The following is a 6,774-nucleotide window of genomic DNA, read 5'->3' on the forward strand; positions in this document are numbered from 1 at the left end:
CAATATCGTAGTAATTTGAAGTCGTAAAACAGAGGGATTGAGCATTGGAACTGATATTAAATTAGAGGCCATTCACTCTTCAAGGCCTGGTTCACTGCTCTCGTGTTTAAGCCCTTTATTGTTTGGGTTAGAGATAAGCTTCCTGTGGAACAATAGATTGCCGCCAGTACACACTGTACTCAAACTGGCTGTAAGGGGCACAGTGGGGAAATTTTGGATGGAGTTATGAACAATTGAATAAGATATTTTTGACAATGTATTACTCAATTCCATAGTTTGGGTAGCACCAGTGATTTAATTAAGTAATGTCATCTAAAACAATAATATGTTTTCATTACTCGGAACTGTGTCCAGAATTGAAGTAGATCCAAGTAAATGTTTTTAATACCGAATGTTGAGCAGATAAGACAGCACCAACATTTTGAAAGGTCCTAGCAGATGTTAAACAGGTTTTATATATTTTTGACTAAGTTTATGTCCCTGGGACAGTTTGTACAGAATTGTATCTCAATGCAACAGGTCAAAATGACAATGATTACAAGAGAGGGGTTCTGGTATTGTTTACTGTAGAAGGTGCATATTCAGCTTGACGGTACACTGTATCATGTGTCTGAAGTATAATTCTGTATACGACTGATGGAATGTCCACTACCAAGTAAAAAAAAAACATTTTTAGCAATGATTCTGTATCTCTCCCTTTGAAAGGCTTCCTAAGGCAAGTGCTTTAGGAGAGCAGTTAAATGTACCCGAATCCAGCTGTCAAGGGAGCTCCCAAATTAAGTAAGGCTTAGCCATTTTGTTTGTTCTTACCCTGCAATTTTTACCACAAACACAATTATTTCTTTATGGAGTTGTCAATAGTTGTAATTATAATTTGGATATTCTAATCTGTTTATTTTACATTTATTGGACACATGAATCCCGATGTGAGTCGTGTACAAAGGGGGAATTACCAGTCCCCTGGAGCCCTGGCCCTTTGGTAGATATGCAAATTGTTTTTGTTCACGTCTGCCTATAAAAAGGAATAAATATATGTTGGTAATGGTTGACAATTACTCCAAATTATTTAAGTTTTCCCCCCCTCAAGTGATGTGCATTGCTGTTGCGGTTTTCCTTTCTTCTCTTTGTTTTTTGTCTTGCTTCAATAACAAATGTCACTAGATTGGGTCTGCTGGATGGTTGGGATTTCTCCCTAAGGATTAGCCCTCTAACTCCCTGACCCTGTAACTCTTCAGCGTGATCGCGAAAATGACATTGGAGTATAAGCCAATTTGTAGAAAAAAATGGTTTTAACTGTGTTGTTATTCTCTTTGACAATTGTTTTAGATATCTGTATTAAGAATATTGGTAGCAGTAATAATTTGTCATACAGTAAATAATTTGTTTGGATTTCCTGAATCAGGTCATAATAATTTATCAGACAGTAAATAAATGTGGATTTCCTGAATCAGAAATACCCTAACCTAAACTGTTGTTCTGGTCTGTCCTCTCTCTGGGTTATGGTGAAGGTGACCACAGGTGGTTTCTAGATGCATGGAAGAGATAATTTGACCAAGAACCGAGTGAACCTCAACTCCCCCCTAACCGTCTGAAGCAATGGCGACAATGGTGTTCAGTATAGTCCTTCACCACGTCTACCGTGAGACCTGAGTCCGAGCCAGCAACCTGTACACAGCATCCAGTCGAAGCTATCAACTGCCTTTTCTCTCAGGAGTGCGACATGAGTCCACGTGGAGTGAGCATGGAGAGAGATCCCATCCAAACTTGCTGGTGTACTGGTAGGAAAATGAACAAGACATAATGGACTGTAAAGGACAGTGGCGGCTCAGGTGAGAGACATTATCAAGGGCCATCCACTTTGAACATGTGCCATTGGGAGGTTGAATTGAAACACTATCTGAAGAAGAACATGAAGAAACACCAGAAGGATGATTGCCGGTGGGAGGGGGGTGGTCAACCGTGCCCGTAATTGATTTAGGCTTATCCAAAATGGTTTATTTGGGGTATCAGGTTGATTGTGGAGGTCTGCACACTGAAATATATAGTAATTTAGACTGAGAATGCATTGAGATACCAATCTGTCATTACCACAAGTGATGAGAAAAGTTCATGCTAGAAATATAAGATAAATATACTGTATGTAAATGTACATTCTGCCAGTATCAGTGTGTGCTCAGTTGTGCACCAGGGCCTCCCACTCCTCTTTCTATTCTGTTTAGAGACAGTTTGCGCTGTTCTGTGAAGGGAGTAGTGCACAGCATTGTACAAGATCTTCAGTTTCTTGGCAGTTTCTCGCTTGGAATATTCTTCATTTTTCAGAACAAGAATAGTCTGACGAGTTTCAGAAGAAAGTTCTTTGTTCTGGCCATTTTGAGCCTGTAATCGAACCCACAAATGCTGATGCTCCAGATACTCAACTAGTTTAAAGAAGGCCAGTTTTATTGCTTCTTTAATCAGGACAACAGTTTTCAGCTATGCTAACATAATTGCAAAAGGGTGTTATAATGATCAATTAGCCTTTTAAAATGATAAACTTGGATTAGCTAACACAACGTGCCATTGGAACACAGGAGTGATCATTGCGGATAATGGGCCTCTGTACGCCTATGTAGATATTTCATTAAAAAACCTGCCATTTCCAGCTACAATAGTCATTTACAGCATTAACAATGTTTACACTGTATTTTTAAAATCAATTTGATGTTATTTTAAATGGACAAAACATTTGCTTTTCTTTCAAAAACAAGGACATTTCTAAGTGAGTCCAAACCTTTGAACAGTAGTGAGCCTGGGATTTTAGTATGGGAACTGGTAGAAAGATATATATATATATATATTCGGATTTGTAGAAATAAGTAAATAAATAGTTGGAACATTTGTGAGAAAAAAATAGTAACAATAGTTCAAATTGGAGTGTATTAGAGTGTGAGTGTGGAGATTTAAACACCCTGGATACCGTTTGGAGAGGTTTAAACCCTAAATTAGTAGATTAGTGCTCAGCTGCAAAAAGACTGGGTTCGTGAAAACATTGATAGAATATGTACGTCTGCTTTGATGGCAGGTTTGAAATCTGTTATCAAAACGGAAAATGCGGGGTTATTGGATGAAATAGAGCAGGATGCTTTGAGAGTGGAATCTAACTCTGCTCACTGCGCAGTCATGTGAGGGGTTAATACAGCCACAGTAAAAGTCACTAACAGTGGTTTCAATGGCCAAGGTAAGACAAACGTAGCGAAAAAACATCAAGGCTTAGGGAGATAGATCCCTGTCTTAGATATGTGGCCGTGGGTCATTGGAAGAATGAGTGTAGTGGTAATGGAGTCTACTACACCCGGTGCATTCGGAGGGAATGTAGCAATGCAAGGGTTTTACATCTTTGACAAAAGAACAGAAGCAATCACTGTTAAAGGCAGTGGGACAGGAACATTTTAAATAGTGGTGCATGGCCTCGGTTCAATCAATAGTGGTTCATAGAGATTACGTTATATGTGAAGGGAGACATCTCACACAACTTTTTAATTGATGCCTGGGATCTATTTACCATGTCTTTCAACATAGGTCCAGTAACAATACACAGAATGAAGAATGGAGACGACTTTGGGGTTGGAAAATCCTTGCGAGAATCAAAGACAATGGAGTCTAAAAGGTAACAAGTTAGAATCAGAACGGAAAAATACTCCTTGTAAACTCAGAAAAGCTTGTGGGGTTTCTAATCTTGTGAGACATTTTATTTGGTATTTTTCTGAAATAGATTTATAGAATTGACAAAAGGGTGGATGGGTCACTGGAAATGAGATGAGAGTTAATATTGGGAGAAGGTCACAAGAAATTAGAGTTGGGGTAGCCAAACCTATAATTACCTTTTTCAAATGTTGTACTGCAGTGGTCATGGAAAATCATGGAGAAGAGAGACCAGTCATTACGGGAGTGAATCGTTGGACTCGGTGGCGAAATAAATGTCGCCGTGTCTAAGGGTAGTACATGCTAAATTAAGTCCATATAAACAATGGGGTGGATTAAAACAAATGATTAATGATTGGAGGGAGGACAGTGGATTTATCATTGAGTTTGGTTTGTAATTAAAACGTACGAGTTGCTGATTAATTAAGATGTAGCATAGTGAATGCCAAGGAAGTGTACACTTTCTCTTCCAGGAGAGGAGGGGGTGTCATTTTCATTCATTTTGGAAGGATTAGGCCTGTAAATGAGCTCCCAGGTAAGTAACGCCTGGCCGTGTGTGTTTTCACCATACGGTTTAACACACACACACCAGCATGCAAACACAATTTACTGATAATGAATATGGGTTAGTGGTGTTACTATTGTGGGATTTATTGTTGGGGTCTTAAATTTAGATGGTTTCTGAAGGATAGGAAAGAAAGAAAGGGAAAGGAATAACTAATGGTGGTGAATGATCCTTTGTCCTGACTTTCTGGTGAGGCCTGATCAATCTTACTAGAAATAATGGACAATAGGATTTTTAAAGTATAGTCTATTTTACCTTTACCTTATGGGATAAAATCATTTCCTTATGGAGTAATCAAGAGTTGTAAATCTAATTGGATGTTAATAACCTAAGTTGTTTATCTTTGATTGAACAGGCAGTGTTATGTCGGTTAGTGTTTCTGTATTTGTTTTGATACATATTTCACCAGATTGGGGATGTTGTATTGTTGGGATTTCTCCCGAGAGGTTAGTGATGTAACTCCCTGACCCTGTACCTGCTGTGAGGTAGACACTATGATTAGGGAGTATAGGACAATTTGGAAAATGGTTTCAACAGTGTGTGGTTACGCTCTTTGGCATTAACGTTATAGGGAATTGGGAAAGCGGAATTGAATGTGACTGGCGGTGGCTCATACATTAAGTGGGTAATAGAGTCTCTGGGAAAAAGTACCACTCTGTATATTGTTACAGGATATAGTTCATAGGAGAGGACAGCTAACTGCACAATATAGAATACAGAAACTAATATAAAGTAAACTGAATGTCACACAGACCCAGATCATGGTGACAGTAGCAGAGATGGTATGCTATTGTCAACTTTCAATGAGGGGTTTGTCAAAGAAGGTATAACGATTAAAAGGAAAGCAACAAATTCCTGTATACAGCAGGTCACATCAACGGAAAGGAAGTTTGCTGTAATAATATCATCACATCTCCTGAAGAGTGTGATTAAGGAACATATGACTCAGAGTTTGTTAGGTTGGATACGATTCCAACGCTACCATAGGACTCATGCCACATGAAGGGTTAAGTGGGAGACCGATGGGACTACCGGGTGCTGTTATTCACGTCACAAATGAGTGATTTGGCCATGCTGGGAGAGTCTATGTTGTCATATTGTCAGGAAATGACCCATGCGTTGCAGTGTGTATCTTCCCAGGTGAAAGAGGCCCACCGTAGACTCCCTCGGGATTGGAAAGCACACTCACTAGAGCCGGCAGACTACGTGAAGGTTCATCAACCGGGTACCTTTCAGCCCAGGTGGACCAGACCCCACACTGTCCTACTAGTGACTGACACAGCAGTGAAGGTGTCGGGAAGGAAGGCCTGGATCCACGTGTCCCAGGTGAAAGCTGTATCAACACCTACTCACTTGGGAGAGGCTAGAGCAAGTTTTGATAATTGATCATTAATTGTTTTGATAAATTGAGGATTAATTGTGACAGAAGCGGAGGGATGCCTTTCCTATAAATTAAGAAAATGGGTGATATACTCATTAGAGAATGATACCACTCCGCTGTGTAGAGTTATACACGGAATAGTGCGTTGTGTGGGAAAGACAGTGGTCTGTGTAGAGTGGAAGGACGACTATGAGGATAAGCCCAACTTGGAGGACTCTAGCAGGGTGATCATAACCGTTGCTGAAATATTTTTACAATTTCAGACTTTAATAGCCACATATGGAGACGGTTTTACTGATGAGGGAACAACAATTGAGAAGGTTGCCACAGACCCATGTATATGGGAAGCTGTATTCCCAGAGATAAAGCTTGCAGTAGTGGTGGGCAGCCCATCTGTTGCAGGGGATGATCAGGAAGCATGTGACCCAGAGATATGTAGAACTGGACACTCTCTCAACCCCACTGCTCTCTCCTCCATGTCAAAGGGCAGATAATCCATTGACATACCTCCTGGGACCAAGACACGGTAACAGAAATCTGTAGAGGGATTGCGGAAAAACAATGAGGGTTTTCACAGGGGGGTGGGTATACTGTGGGATGAGAGATGTGATCCAGATCGGAGTAATGGTCATTATTGCCCGCCAGTCCCTACTGTAGCACCACATAAGGAGGCAATAGATAAGCTGGTCAGGAAAAGGTTAGGAGAGGACTGGGAAAAAGGCAGAGAATATCACAAACTCAATCATAGATCTAACGGCAAAGCCGGTGATGAAAGTTACTGACAGTGACAGAGTTAATGCTGTAACAACACTTACTGCTGTTACATTGGGAGTAATAACAAAAGAGACTCAAGGTTGTGGAAGGTGTTGTAGGAACAGCATGGTATTGGACTATTGCTCAAATAAGGTGGATGTTGGAATATGCGGCATGGGCAGTGTTGGCAGTTACGGGTGCAGCTATGATGGCATTGTTAGGATTCCATATAGTAAAGCTTTGTTGTTCAAACACACCTATTGTGCGGATTTTCCACAAGAGGAGGTGAAATTGATTCAGGCTACGGCTTGCGTCTTTAGGGCAGCTTTAGGAGGTGAACGCAGTGAGGAGGACTTGGCTGAAAAACATATCTTGTGATCCTGTAGCCCTTGAT

This window comes from Oncorhynchus nerka, linkage group LG22 (assembly GCF_034236695.1).
Source record: "Oncorhynchus nerka isolate Pitt River linkage group LG22, Oner_Uvic_2.0, whole genome shotgun sequence".
Classification (NCBI taxonomy): Eukaryota; Metazoa; Chordata; class Actinopteri; order Salmoniformes; family Salmonidae; genus Oncorhynchus; species Oncorhynchus nerka.